Source organism: Theropithecus gelada, chromosome 9 (genome assembly GCF_003255815.1).
Source record: "Theropithecus gelada isolate Dixy chromosome 9, Tgel_1.0, whole genome shotgun sequence".
NCBI classification, from domain to species: Eukaryota; Metazoa; Chordata; class Mammalia; order Primates; family Cercopithecidae; genus Theropithecus; species Theropithecus gelada.
The window spans coordinates 99,726,488-99,742,401 of NC_037677.1; the positions used below are offsets into that span (position 1 = coordinate 99,726,488).

At 37.9% G+C, this 15,914-nt stretch overlaps 1 protein-coding gene across 31 annotated transcripts in view; it reads right to left on the bottom strand.

Annotated features, from left to right (window-relative positions):
* NT5C2 (5'-nucleotidase, cytosolic II) overlaps positions 1-15,914 on the bottom strand; it is a 111,524-nt gene that overhangs the window by 24,165 nt on the left and 71,445 nt on the right. For 15 of the 31 annotated variants that reach the window (XM_025395681.1, XM_025395690.1, XM_025395679.1 and 12 more), the window contains one exon: positions 1,345-1,405. The exons of the other annotated variants lie outside the window; for them this stretch is intronic. The gene's annotated coding sequence lies outside the window, so the exon portion shown is untranslated. The remainder of the gene's footprint in view (positions 1-1,344; positions 1,406-15,914) is intronic. 31 annotated transcript variants of the gene reach the window in all.

Genomic DNA, 15,914 nt, shown 5'->3' on the forward strand with positions numbered 1-15,914 from the left:
GCTCTATATTAATCAGTAATACCTACAAGCTATTGACATTTTCTCATAAGCGTCCCAGATAATCATTTCAGCAACACAAACTCCCTGGTCATTAAATTATCTGCTATATAGTACAACCAATGTTGGAGAAGCAGAATTGCAGCCGCACAGAGCATGAATTTAGATGTTTTATTCTAAGTGTCCCTAGTGATAAACATATTTGTTGTGACCTGGTGGCAAAAATTCCTGAAGCTAAGTACCGCCATTCCTTTGAAAATAAAAATAAAATACAAAGGCCGGGCGCGGTGGCTCACGCCTGTAATCCCAGCACTTTGGGAGGCCAAGGCGGGCGGATCACGAGGTCAGGAGATCGAGACCACGGTGAAACCCCGTCTCTACTAAAAATACAAAAAATTAGCCGGGCGCGGTTGTGGGCGCCTGTAGTCCCGGCTACTCGGGAGGCTGAGGCAGGAGAATGGCGTGAACCCGGGAGGCGGAGCTTGCAGTGAGCCGAGATCGCGCCACTGCACTCCAGCCTGGGCGACAGAGCGAGACTCTGTCTCAAAAAAAAAAAATAAATAAATAAAATAAAATAAAATACAAAAAAATAAAATTCCTTTTTTAATCAACCAGGCTCTACAAAGCCAGCCTCAGATATTTATGGGAAACCATATATATCTCCTCAGACTTAGAGCTTTATGCCTCTCCACAGCTGCAAAGGTTCTAATTTCAATTTCTCTCCCACAACTGTGGCATGTAAATGATGCACAGCTTCAAGCTCAACTCTCACAATCGACTTTCTGTGGTTCCAAAACCCAGGTAATAGCTTCAGAGTAAACATAACTTCACACATTATCTGCTTATTTCTTCTCCCAGAAGGTACTCTGGCCTACCACTCGATATAGGAAGACAAAGGAAGAAGCTATTTTAAGGGCTGGAGTCCAAAAAGGAGGACTGCTTCAGCCACTAGGACAGCACACAGTGTTCTCAGGTTACATAATTAGACTATAAAGAAAACAACCAATGCTTTAAAAGTTGAAGTTACTGAGAGCATTTAAAGATATTCTTTATTCCATAATCTGCAAGGAAAAAACAGTTCTTCAAAAAATAACTCTGTTTTCAGGATGAAAGTTGTGGACTGTTTTGAGTAGATGCTGTTCATACAAGATAGAATATATGTTAAAAGATGAAGTCCCTTTGGAATGTGCAGAAGACTTTCCGCAGGGAAGTCTGGAATTCTCATGCACTTTTTACCATTGCCACCAAGACACACTATGTAGTAATTTATAGATTTAGAAAAATAAAGGGCAAACCTCTACAGAGGTTCCAGCCTAGCAGAGTGCTGCTGCCAAAATGAGAACTCACATGAGGCAGATGCAGATGCAGTGTGTGTCACTCCAGTCTTGAAGGAGTTACACTGGCTCTCCTGTTAAAAAACAAAACAAAGCAACAAAACAAAACAAAAACAAAAACAAAAGCTGGTTTTAAAACTGTTGTGATGGGCTGGAACAGAGAGATACCATTTGGAAACTGGTATTACAGGAGTTACTACTGCCCTCCAATTTAGAAGCCTCTGACCATCACTAAAATTAGCCTAATTGGCCATAACAAAACAAGGGTATTGAATATTATTGTGTATTATTTACTTTTCTGGCACCCTGAGTCTGGAATGCAAGCCAAGTCTGATCCTAAAATGTTAAGTCAAAAGACAAACAGAAAAATAAGTCTACTGGTCTTAGTTTATTTTCTCTAGCACATTTCAGGCTAACACAATAGAAACTGAATGCAGCTGGGAAATGGTGTTTAAAATTAAACTATGGGTAGTGAAACAGACTGAATAAAGGATATAAAAACAAACCAGAGTGGCCTCACCTTGCTTCCAAGTACCCATTTTAGCTGAGTCTACCTATACCTAACTACTAGGTTAGTCATTATCAAGATTCTAGTCATCATTATCAAGATGACTACAATCAACTGCACACTGCTAAAAATCTAACCAGATATCTAAATTTGGAATGGAAGGAAATTTTTAAATTTTGATTGTCAGTGGAAATCTGCCCTTAGTAAGCCAATATATACTCTATAAAGTTAAAAGAAACTACCTAGTCCAGTAAAATAACTGAGTTGAAGATACATAATCCATTAAGTATACTGACACTTTAAAGATATGCATTATGTTTAACTTTATAGGGAGTCATTTTCCCTAGAGACATTTAGGTTTTTGAAAACATGTCACTGGGCTCCTCCAATTCTTAGATTTTTGGGGTACTCAACCAAAGAGCACAAATGACCAGATGTAATGTCTAAAAGTCCTAAAAGCATTACAACACTACCAGCAGTCACAATGAAAACCAAAAAAGCAACTCAACCACCCAAGAATAGTCATTTGCTTTTATGTTTAAGTATGATCAACATCAACATGCTCATCTATTTAGTTGTAGGTTACATAATGTTGGTTCTCTAGGCCTCTAACTAGAAAAGGTGATAACGCACATTTTTCTCTGAGAAAATTTTAAGTGAGATCTTTCCAATTATCATATAAACAAATGCCCGAGGACTTTTTTCCATTTTCCAAAACTATATGAAAATCCTACACATTAAATAGACACAGGAGCCGGGCGCGGTGGCTCAAGCCTGTAATCCCAGCACTTTGGGAGGCCGAGACGGGCGGATCACGAGGTCAGGAGATCGAGACCATCCTGGTTAATACGGTGAAACCCCGTCTCTACTAAAAAGTACAAAAAACTAGCCGGGCGAGGTGGCGGGCGCCTGTAGTCCCAGCTACTTGGGAGGCTGAGGCAGGAGAATGGTGTGAACCCGGGAGGCGGAACTTGCAGTGAGCTGAGATCTGGCCACTGCACTCCAGCCTGGGTGACAGAGCGAGACTCCGTCTCAAAAAATAAAAACAAAACAAAACAAAACAAAACAAAATAAATAAATAAATAAATAGACACAGGCAAAAATTCTATCTCTAACCTAAGAGATCACAAATGACCTAAAAAAGATATTTTCATATCTTTCTAAATTTTCAAAGCAAATTTCCTAAAATGGCCTTATTTTTAATTTACTTAAAACAGCTAGATATCATGGCAATACTTCTAGTAATACAAAGTAAAACACACTCCCAAATGACTAGATGTGTAAATAAGTAAAATAAGTGGACTTTGAGTGACTGCCAATTTCAGTTTATTGCAAGCAAATGCAAAATTAAATGGTAATTAAGAGTCATTTGTTTTAAAAATATTAAGATTAGAAGAATATTTTTAAATAAAATGAAAAAAATACCTAATTCAAAAATATCCTATCTGAGAATCTGTATACTTACAAAGATCTTGTATTTTCAGTACTGTTTTCAATTTAAGACAGAAAAATTGAAAATTATTGAGATAACTTTTAAAAATCATCTTTAACCAAAGGAGCTGCCTGTAATACAAATACAAAAACAGAAATAGCTAATATATATTTTTTTCCAAAAATAAACAGACCATAGCACTCAAATGCCTGTACTAAAGTTAGAGGAATTTAACAAACATTTGGATACCTAGTGTGTACCAGGTACTAGAAGCTGAGAACAAAAAACAAAATAATGTATGATCCTGGGCCTTGAAGGAGCTCATAGCTCATGGTATATTACAGGGGATATACACTTAGATATTTATAATAAGTTTTAGGAGATCAATAAGACTAATCAAATGACTAAGAAAGTATAGAGGGACAAAAAGGGGGCCAATCAATCCAGCCCAGGAAGTCTTCTTAAAAACTATGCATGATTTATGTATGATTTATTCAGGCTTATACAGATAACTCATTTTTATAACCAATTTCTCAAGGTACTATAAAGTTTACCTGACAACTCTCTGAAATTCAGATTCAGCTAATACATTACAAACATCTATGTCAAGACTAGGCAAGTGAATTAATGTGTGAAGTGGGATATATGAGGGTGTACATCTTGTCTAGAGAAGAAAGTGGCTACTCAAGTGTAGTTGACTTCCCTGTGGGAATGGGAGCCAAATGTTCCCAATTGTGTGGTAACAGCCAACCTAGACTTTTACCTGTAATCTCTCAATTGTGTAATACTGACCCAATTAGGCCAGCATGGTGGCTCACGCCTGTAATCCCAGCACTTTGGGAGGCCGAGGCAAGTGGATCACGAGGTAAGGAGTTCGAGACCAGCCTGGCCAATGTGGTGAAACCCTGTCTCTACTAAAAAATACAAATTAGCTGGGTGTGGTGGCGCACACCTGTCCTGGTGGCATGTGCCTGAATCACTGGAACCCAGAAGGCAGAGGTTGCAGTGAGCTGAGATCGCACCACTGCACTCCAGCCGGGGTGACAGAGTAAGACTCTGTCTCAAAAATAAATAAATAAATAAATAAATAAATAAAAATAAAAATACCGACCCAATTAGACAAACAAAAAGTCTTTCAGCCAAACTATGGTCTGTGGTCTAAGTTGGGTCCATGGGCCAACAGTGTGCACCCCCAGCCTATACTTTAGGTCATATACTTCCACATACATTATCTATCCTATTTAATTGAAATGTTTGACTATCTTCTTCAAAGAGTCTTAAGGAAATAAACAGACCCCTTTAGGTACTTAATGAATTGGAAATCTAGATGGAAATAAATTCATTCTTTAATAACAAAGTATTCTGGGTAATGTCAGTCTATTCATCCCGAGGAAAAAACTGAGGAAGTGGATTAAAAACAGAAAATAAAAGAACCTCTATGTGGTCACTTGATGTGGACCCCTATAATCGTCTGAATCTGATTTCTTCACTTGATTATCAAAACAGAACAAATGTTCCCAGTGACAGAATCACAACGTCCTCATGATCTGCTTAGGTAACCCACTACAGTATTAGTGTCTTATTCATAAGGTTTAATCTAAATCTTTGCTACACAACTTGATTCTATTATCATTTGTCCTTTCCTCATTGGCCATTATCTGCATGATAAAACAAACATCCAGAGAATGTGTAAGCAGAAAGGAGATAATGAATCAAAGGTAGCTATTATGTTATTACTATGTTGAAAACAAGTTTAGTCATGTTGAAAATAGCCTTTGGCCAGGCGCGGTGGCTCACGCCTATAACCCCAGCACTTTGGGAAGCCGAGGCAGGTGGACTGCATGAGCTCAGGAGTTCAAGACCAGCCTGGGCAACACAGTGAAACCCCATCTCTACTAAAATACAAAAGAATCAGCCGGGCATGGCAGTGTGCATCTGTAGTCCCAGCTACTTAGAAGGCTGAGGAGGAGAATTGCTTGAACCCGGGAGGCGGCAGTTGCAATGAGTTGCGATTGTGCCACTGCACTCCAGCCTGAGTGACAGAGTAAGACTCTGTCTCCAAAAAAAAAAAAAGAAAATAGCCTGGATGCTGGGAGTGAAAAAATCATCTTAATAACTTCACTGATGCCACTAATATTATTACATGACATTCACACACAAAAAATATGGCCTACATTTGAATGCTTATATAATTGGCAATAAAAAGTAAAGATCATAAACACTAGTAATTGATTCTATCACTTACCATGTAATGGAGATGAAATGGGTTTTATTAAGCAATCTTTTACATTTCCTAATCTAGAAACAAACCAAGTGTTATTGCAATTCAGAGAGATTAATTTCGTATTAGTGAAAACTTTAACTGGGATACAGACTTGACATAAAAGGAATCAAAGCTTGGAAACTAAGGGAATCAAAGCTTGGAAACTAAGTATAGACTCATATATTAAAAAGCTATCTAAAAAGTAATATACACCTAAAATATGCCATATATTTCATATGTAATATATGTCTAAAAATAATAGTTTGAGGATGTTTATCTCAATGAATACAAAGGCTTTCATCTACAAGTAAGATAATGCACTGGAGTATTATTTTTAAATTATTTCCTAACATGGAGGGACCACCTCAAAAGCACTGCCTGACTGTAGAAATAGTACTTTATTTCCTGAGGAAGGTACTGTAAGAAATTCTGAAGTTTAAGAAAAAGAAGTAAAGCAGCTAAAATAACAAGGGCTATAATATCTCAAATGGAAATGAAAAGACTACAGGATCTTAACATTTAAATGCCTCTTTAAAAAAAAAAAAAAACTTTATTGGTATTTTTTTAGTTTCTGCCACATTATTTTTAAATTTAATATTAAGGATATTTTTACTCATACACACAAAAGTAGAGGAAATATGTAATGAGCTGCTTTAAACACATCACACAGCTTTAACAACTTTTGCTATTTTGGATTCTTGTTTCATCCATCTTCCCTAATTTATTATCACCAAACTTAATAAATTTTATCAAATCAGAAAGTTTTAAAATTGTTCTTTCATAAAACATTTTAAATAGCAGAAGTGTACACAAGTATTATGTATCGCACATACAGAATTATACTATATATATTATATAACATATATAGTATATATGTTATACTATATATATACAGAACTATACTATGTTGTCAATATTACAGTCTGTGGGGAAAAGAGAGATCAGCCTGTTACTGTGTCTATATAGAAAGAAGTAGACATAAGAGACTCCATTTTGTTCTGTATTTGAGATGCTGTTAATCTGTGACCCTACCCCCAACCTTGTCCTTGCAAGAGACATGTGCTGTGGTGACTCAAGGTTTAATGGATTTTGGGCTGTGCAGGATATGTCTTTGTTAAACAAGTGCCTGAAGGCAGCTGGCTGGTTAAAAGTCATCACCATTCCCTTAATTTCAACTACCCAGGGACACATACACGGCCAAAGGTCCCAGGGACCTCTGCCTAGGAAAGCTAGGTATTGTCCAAGGTTTCTCCCCATGTGATAGGCTGAAACAATGCTGTTAAAAGGTTTATGGAGATGTTTGCATATGCATCTCAAGGCACAGCATTTTCCTTTAAACTTATTCATGTCACAGAGATTTTTGTTCATATGTCTTACTGCTGATTTCCTCCCTACAATGATCCTATTGTCCAGCCACTCCTTTATCTTTAAGATGGTAAAGATAATTATCAATAAATACTAAGGGAACTCAGAGACCGGTGCCAGCGTGGGTCCTCTGAAAGCTGAGCGCCGGTCCCCTGGGCCCACTTTTTCTTTCTCTATACTTTGTCCTGTGTCTCATTTCTTTTCTCAAGTCTCTCGTTCCACCTAACGAGAAACACCCACAGGTGTGGAGGGGCAGGCCACCCCTTCACAGTCTTAATGAGAAAACCTGTTCTACCAACAGCATTGTTCTTTTGGTAAGATAGTACTGGTTATTATTATCAGGTATTAATATTCTTAGGAAATCAGAGCAAGAGATAGGTGGTATATTGGGCTAAAGAAAATAAAACAGTGTAACCACTGAGAAAATTTTTAAATAAGGGATGACACCAAAAGTAGCTTAAATAAAGCTTAGTTCACTTAAAGAAACAAACTACAAATGACAAGTATTTTTACCTAACAATCAATGGATTTGCTCCAAATTAAGCTGTCTCTCTCTAAAAGACAATTATCTCAAAATAACAGAAACAAAAATGGAATTCTGAAATGAAAATCAAACTGTATTATGATATATGACTAATAATGTCTGTTTAAAAACAAACATAATAGAACCTACACATCGAAATGAGCCTTCACCCATTCAAAACAATCACTCCCAGGCTGGGTGTCAAGGCTCACATCAACAGTCTTAGCACTTTTGGGGGCTGGGGTAGGAGGACTGCTTGAGCCCAGCAGTTCAAGATCCAACTCGGCAACATAGCAAGGCCCTGTCTCTACAAAAAATTTAAAAATTAGCCAGCCATGGTGGCATACACCTATAGTCCTTGCTATTCAGGAGTTTGAGGTAAGAGGATCACTTGAGCCAAGTAGTTCAAGGTTATAGTAAACTACAATTGCACCACTGTGCTGCAGCCTGGGTGACAGAGCAAGAACCTGTCTCAAAACAACAACAACAACAACAAACAATATGCAGAAGCAACTGTATTTATCCAGAAGCAATATGTATTTATTCTAGTATTGCAACCACTACTCAAAACATTGAGAATTCTTATTTTCAAATTACTTTTAGAGTCTACGGCACATTATTCTAGACATCCTCCCTGGTGGCACATGTTTGTTCCTCAACAGGTGATGAATTTAATTGGAGGTGAGGGTTATTTGGAGCAACTAACGAATAAATGGGGAAAACGAGCTGGGTTTAAAAAAAAAGTATGACTATGTAAAACAATAAAGCAGGTTTTGAGTTTATAAGCTGGCTCTGAAAACAATTCCAAAAGAATTCCTAAAATGTCTAAGCAAGCAATATTGGAGTAAGTTTTCCTTAACAAGGTAACTATATGAAGGATAACATCTATTTGGAAGCATATTTTCTTATGTGCTTTATTTAAAAAAATTAGTCCTTTGCCCCATTTTATATGTGCTTAATTTTGCAAGTCACCTCAAATGCCTTTTGGAAAAAAAGTAAAGTATAAATCCTATATCACAGTAGTCTTTGTAGTCTATTAATCGTTTATTGCTTCATAGTTAAAACTATAAAGAATGAACCTACCAGCTATGCAAATCTATTCACCATAGGCTTTGTCAACCTCAGTTTATGCTAATCAGAACGCTGATACAATTCAATGAATGTGGCATGAAATTATCACATTTCTTTTCCTTTTTTTTTTTTTTTTTTTTGGATAGGTCTCATTCTGTAGCCCGGGCTGGAGTGCAGTGGCACAATCTCGGCTCAGTGCAACCTCCGCCTCCCAGGATCAAGCAATTCTCCTGCCTCAGCCTCCAGAGTAGCTTGGATTATAGACGTGCACCACGCTCAACTAATTTTTGCATTTTTTTGTAGAGATGGACAAAATTATCACATTTCATCATCACAAATCTCCTTTAGAGGTTGGGTCCTCATAATATATTCTGATTAGATTTTTACTTTGTTTAGTTTTATGAATGTTTTCTAATTTCTTTTTATTAATAATTTTATTAACCACAGTTATCTTTTTTTTTAAGGGACCATCTCTTTTTGGAGAGGGATTTTTTTTTTTTCTTTTTATCTGTTACCCTAGTTTCTCCGTTTAAATACTCAGCTTATTCTCTTACTCTACCCTGTTTGTGGGGGAGGGCAAAAGTCCAAAAACTCAAGAAAAAAGATCACTAAGGGAGATCATTAATGCATTCTTAAGTCAAACTACACCTATTTTTCTGTTCTTTAATCTGTATGTATGCTTTTGTATGCTTTTGATCCATTCACAAACCGATAAATCTCTCAAGAATAAGTCAGAGGGCCGGGCGTGGTGGCTCATGCCTGTAATTCCAGCACTTTGGGAAGCCGAGATGGGTGGATCACCTGAGGTCGGGAGTTCGAGACCAGCCTGACCAACATGGAGAAACCCCATCTCTACTAAAAATACAAAATTAGCCGGGCATGGTGACACATGCCTGTAATCCCAGCTATTCAGAAGGCTGAGGCAGGAGAATCGTTTGAATCCAGGAGGCAGAGGTTGAGGTGAGCTGAGATTGCGCCACTGCACTTCAGCCTGGGCAACAAGAGCAAATTTTTGTCTCCAAAAAAAAAAGTCAGAGGGTATATATAGGTTGGTAGGTTTCACTGACTTAGAAGCACTCATTCTCTCATACAAATATCTCTTGCACGTGTAATATGGAAGCCAGTAGGGTGAGGTAACGCGCATTTTCTAAGTTGTGAGGTGCATGCCCTGAGTATTATTTCATGAACTAGGACAATGAGAATTTATTTGGTCTTTTTGATAAAGGTTACCTTTCTTGGTTTGTACCAAAGACTTTTCAACAAATACATTCCTTAGAGACCACTCGTCACAGTAAGAACTTCAAATAGATGCAACTGGTTTACACATTATCCATAGTAAGTTCAACTCAGCTAATCTTCCATCTTAATTCATCACTATTATGAAGAGTTTCATCTTTCTTTAAGAAGAAATGCTAAAGCACAAACACTGACCTTTACCTTGTCATTGGTTTCATTAAACAAAAAAAAGGCATGGCCAGTTGCAGTCTTACGCCTGTAATCCTAGCACTTTGGGAGGCTAAGACTGGTGGACTGCTTGAGTCCAGGAATTAGTGACCAGCCTGGGCAACATGGTGAAACCCCGTTTCTACAAAAAAATTTAAAAATTAGCCAGGCATGATGGCACAAGCCTGTAGTCCCAGCTACTTGGGAGGCTGAAATGGGAGAATCACTTGAGCCTGGGAGGTGGAGGTTGCAGTGAGCTGAGATCGCATCACTGCACTCCAGCCTGGATGACAGAGACCCTGTCTCAAAAAAAAAAAAAGAAAGAAAAGAAAAGAAGTAAACTCAAAATGGATCACAGACCTAAATATAGGAGTTAAAACTATAAAACTCTTAGAAGAAAACATGGCAGAAAATCTTCCTTATATTGGATTTGGGAATGATTTAACAGCTATGACAGCAAAAGCACCGGCAACAGTAGAAAAAAACAGATAAACTGGACTTCAAAATTAAAAACTTTTGTGCCTCAAAAGGCATGATCAAGAGAGGGAAAAGAAAACCCATAGAATGAGAGACAATATTTGCAAATCATGTATCTGATGAGGGATTAATATCCAGAATACATAAACATTAATATGCAGAATATGTAACTCCAGTTATTTAAAAAACCTAATTTAAAAAAACTGACATTTCTCCAAAGAAGTTATATAAATGACTAAATAAACACATGAAATGATGCTTAATATCACCAGCCATTAGAGAAACATTAAATCAAAACCATAATAAGATACCTTAACTTCACACCCAGTAGGATAAGTATTATCAAACAACAACAAGAAACCTGAAAATAAGTATTGCCAAGATGTGAAGAAATTGGAACTCTCATTCATGTATTGCTGGTGGGGATGTAAGATGTTACAGCCACTGTGGAAAACAGTTTGGCAGTTCTTCAAAAAGCTAAACATAGACTTACATTACGATCCAGCAATTCCATTCCTGGGTATATACCCAAAAGAACTGAAAGCAGGAAGCAGGAACTCAAACAGATGCTTAAACACCAATGTTCACAGCAGCCTATTCATAACAGCCAAAAGGTGGAGACAATCCCAACGTCCATCAGCAGATGAACAGATAAACAAAATGTGGTATATACCTACAATAGAATATTATTCAGTCTCAAAAGGTAATACATGCTATAACATGGACAAATTTGAAAAATATTATGCTAAAAGAAATAAGCCAGACATAAAACAAATATTGTACAATTTAACTTTTATGAAATATCTAGAATACACAAATTCATAGAGACAGAAAATAAATTAGAGGTTACTAGCGACTGAGGGGTGGAGGGAATGGGGAGTTATTGCTTAATGGGTATGGAGTTTCTGTTTGGGATGATGAAAAAGTTCTGGAAATGGATAGTGGTGAGCATTGTGCAACTTTGTGAATGTGCTTAGTGCCACTGAATTGTATATTTGAAAATGGTTTAAAATGGTAATTTTATATTCTATATATTTTACCATAAATTTTTAAAATGCTGGACTTGAGATGTCTGTAGTGACAATACACCAATACTGCATAATATTTCTTACTTTAAATTGTTTTTCTCACCCATTTAAGCACCTCCAATGCCAGTAAGTTTGGTGAGGATATACAATTGCTGAGAGAAACACGATGAGTGCCCTGGACTCTAGTCCAAGTAAACACACCATCCAAAAAATGTTCACTTAAATGTCAAGTGAGTTGAGTCCATTCCAATAACAATAAAACAAGATCAGAGTGCATCTACTATGTTCAAGAGGGCAGGGATCAAAGGTCCTGAGATGCCTCTGCTAGTAGCAAGATAATGCTCTGATTTACTGACACCATGAGCCACTTTGTCTTAATTTCTTCCCTGGTATTCTTAACAGCTTTATTCAGTCACCACTCCCATACTTTAGGTTTGTTAATGCCAAGTGCTTAGGTTTGGGATAACTCCCCAGAGGCTAATAATATGGCCTAGAAAGGAGGGGAGGGCAGAAAAATTCAAAAGAGAGGAACCTAAAATATATTTCCAATCCCCCTAAGATTTTTTAATAGAGAAAAAAATGCACTGTTTAATTTTAGAATTCTTGGTGGGGCATGATGGCTCAAGCCTGTAATCCCAGCACTTTGGGAGGCTGAGGAGGGCAGATTACCTGAGGTCAGGAGTTCAAGACCAGCCTGGACCAGCCTGGACCAGCCTGGCCGACCCTGTCTCTACTAAAAATACAAAAATTAGTGAGGCATGGTGGCGGACGCCTGTAATCCCAGCTACTTGGGAGACTGAGGTGTGAGAATCGCTTGAATCCGGAAGGAGGAGGTTGTAGTGAACTGAGATCACCGCACTGCACTCCTGCCTAGGTGACAGGGCAAGACTCTGTCTCAAAATAATAATAATAATAATTCTAACAACATTTCTAATACACTACTTACATAGTAATCCTGAGACTTAATGAAGCTTTAAGATTATTTCTAAAAATTAAGCAAAAGAGAAACTATGTTTTAACTATGTGTTCTAAAGATAAAGATTACAATTCAACTGCAAAAGAAAGATGCAGTTTTGCCCTAGGCAGGGTTTTCATTTGGGGGGAAAAATTAAGGATGATCTCTTTTGTTTACAGGTTTTTCCCTCTTATTGATATCTCATCTAGAGTTACTGGATAATTTCTGTTCTGAAAGCTGGGAGCAGCATGAGAAATAGAAACTGACCTGAGTTTAAATTCCAGTTATGAGTTTTAACAAATCAGTTGCTAGTTATTGACAGGGTTTAGGACATTTGAACCCAAAATATGGTACCTTGGCATTTAAGAAAACAGCAGAAGCAGGAAGGTCACTCTCACCACCCCACTTCTTCCCTAAAGCAAGTCATAAAATCTAGGAAGAATTGGCCTGGCGGCGGTGGCTCACGCCTGTAATCCTAGCACTTTGGGAGGCTGAGGCAGCCAGATCACGAGGTCAGGAAATCGAGACCATACTGGCTAACACGGTGAAACCACGTCTCAACTAAAAATACAATTAGCCGGCCATGGTGGCGGGCGCCTGTAGTCCCAGCTACTCAGGAGGCTGAGGCAGGAGAATGGCGTGAACCCGGAAGGCAGAGCTTGCAGTGAGCCGAGATGGCGCCACTGCACTCCAGCCTGGGCGAGAGCAAGATTTCGTCTCAAAAAAAAAAAAATCTAGGAAGAATTTTTCTCACCTTCCCCTAAAGCAGGTCATACTACTCTCATTTGAGAGGTGTCCTCCTTACACCAAGAGGAAAGGAACCTCCTTACCTCTGAAGACCTAGGGACGCAGCAAAGATTCTGAATGAACAGAGCTTACTAAATTCCTCCCAGTTTATTACCATTAGATCATACCCCCTTTTGTCCAATCATACTTCTCTACAACTATCCACTTCTTTATCAATCCTGTCACAGAAAATACACAGGTTTACTCATTTCTTCAGGTCTTAATTTCCTTATGAAGGCTCCCGTGTCCCAAAAAACTTACATTAAATTAATCTGTATGCTTTTCTCTCACTAATCTGTCTTTTGTTATAGCGGCTACAGCCATGAACTTAAGATGGGAAGGAAAGACATTTCTTTCCCCTACACTATATGTAGGTCATTTTATCTGTAGCCTTTTTGATTTTTTGACTTTTTGTTTGTTTGAGACAGGGTCTCGCTCTGTAGCCCAGGGTACAGGCGCAATCACAACTCACCAAAACCTCAAACTCCTTGGCTAACACCATCCTCCTCCCTCTGCTTCCCAAGTAGCTGGAACTACAGGCGTGCACTACTACACACAGCTAATCTTTTTTTTTTTTTTTCCTCTAAGTTCCAGGGTACACATGCAGTATGTGCAGGTTTGTTACACAGGTAAACATGTGCCATGGTGGTTTGCTGTACCACACCCTGCTACTCTTTATTTATTTTGTAGAGATGAGGTCTCACTATGCTGCACAGATGGATCTTCAACTCCTGGGCCCAAGGGCTCTCCAACCTCCCAAAGCACTGGGATTACCCCTGTGAGCAATCATGCCTAGCCTCATTTTTGTACAATGTTGCTAGTAATCCCTACCTCAGCAGGCTGTGGTGAGGATTAAAAGGTACATTGTACATAAAGTACATTTTCTAGTACACGTTCAACAAATGTTCATTCTTATCCTCCTGAAAATTTCTCAGAGAAAAGAGAAGGAGTGGACACTAGCCATGGTATCCACTGATTCTGAAATGATAACAGAAATAAGGAGCTTATTGCTGGATTTACTGAAATGGCACAGAATCTATAGTGCTGGAGCTGGAAAAAAAACTGGAATGTACCTCCTTCTGGATTTCCAAGCACAAGATTCACAAAAGAGCCAAAAAACTCAAGCCTTCGTAATTGGGTGGGGGGGGGGGGGAGTCATTATGATTTCCCAAATGAGTCAAGTTAGAAATACTACATTTTCATAATCCTAAACCAAGAGTCACTCTATATTTCTGAAGGGCTTAAATACATATTAACAACTCATCCCCCCACTCCCTACTAGTATGTTGCTGTAGTCTTCCTTGGGGTTAAGACTTCTGGAAATTTAATAATTCTACATGTATAATTTTTTGTCTTAACTTCATGAAATTTACCACATTTAGTCTTTCGTGCAACTACAAAAGTTAACTATTTCTTTCTACCTTTCTTATTGTTTCAAAAAGGCAAGTAACTCTCCTTGCATCTATTAGAAGCATATTAATGACACCTCTGTCATAAAGAAATGTTTTTAATTTAAAGAAGGACCTGTTGTCCAAAATCTATTTCCTTCAGCACACTGGTAAACATGCTCATGGAAACATGCTCTGTTGCCAAAATACCCTGTCGTTAAGAGCTGCTCAGAAAAGAGCTTTAACTTTCTATTAAGTTCATGATCATTTGCAATACTTACACACACACAACAGAGCATTAAACATTCCACTGCCATCTACCAAGCATGCCAGGTTTTTCCGTAATATATAGAAGTGTAAATAAGGTCAATATTGGTATCTTTCTCCTTATTCCTTAGATTTTTTTCCCTTTTAGCTCAAGTTTCGGTGTATTAATACCTTGGTATCACCAGTCAAAGAGTACACTAGTCACTGCACTAGTCATTTTATGTACACTATTGCATTTAAACCTTATGCCAAAAGTGTAACCCTACCACATCCCCCCGCCTTTTAAAAAATTAAATGAAGAAACTGAGACATAGCTTAACATGCTGGTGGTCAAGAGCTAGTACAAGGCAGAACTGGGATCCAACCCAGGTCTACCACACTCTGAGGTTTTTCCCTCCAACCACATAACCTCTAGAGTAAGGAGAACAATAAGACTAGTTGGAATGTATGGGACTTATATTTAATATATAATATGTAATTTAATAATACAATAATTAAATTTAATGAAATTATATTTAATATAATTTAACAGAAAGAGAATTATTCTGCCTTTTAAAAAAAATCAGTTTTTTTTCCATGAGGCATTTTATTTATAAATATGTATTATATCTCTAGAAAAAGAATCCTAGGATTTTCCCTCCTGTGCGTTTTCGTCTTGCTTCTTCATGGTCTATGATATCAGCTGAGATCGTTAGTACAATGAAACCAAACTGGTGGGATGGAAGCAGATTATTCTACCATTTTTCTAGATCTTTGAGTTGCACATCAAATCTGGGGCTCATCTATCCCTCCACACTTGTTTAGCCTGCCTGTGAGGTTCACAACAATTTTCCCAGCTCTGTGATCATCAATGATTTCAATTTGCCAATGTAACCATGCTTCATCATCACAGTAAAAAAACCGGACAATAACTTTGGAGCACAGCCTCATAAGAACCTGGCATTTGCCTCTCTTTTCGGCATTGTTGATGCTCTTGAGGGCATCAGCCAAGTCATTCATGTGCACCATTGTGGCGGCGTGGAAAGATGATGGAAAGAAAAAAAAAATGACTTCTTACACTCAGATTACTCTCACTTA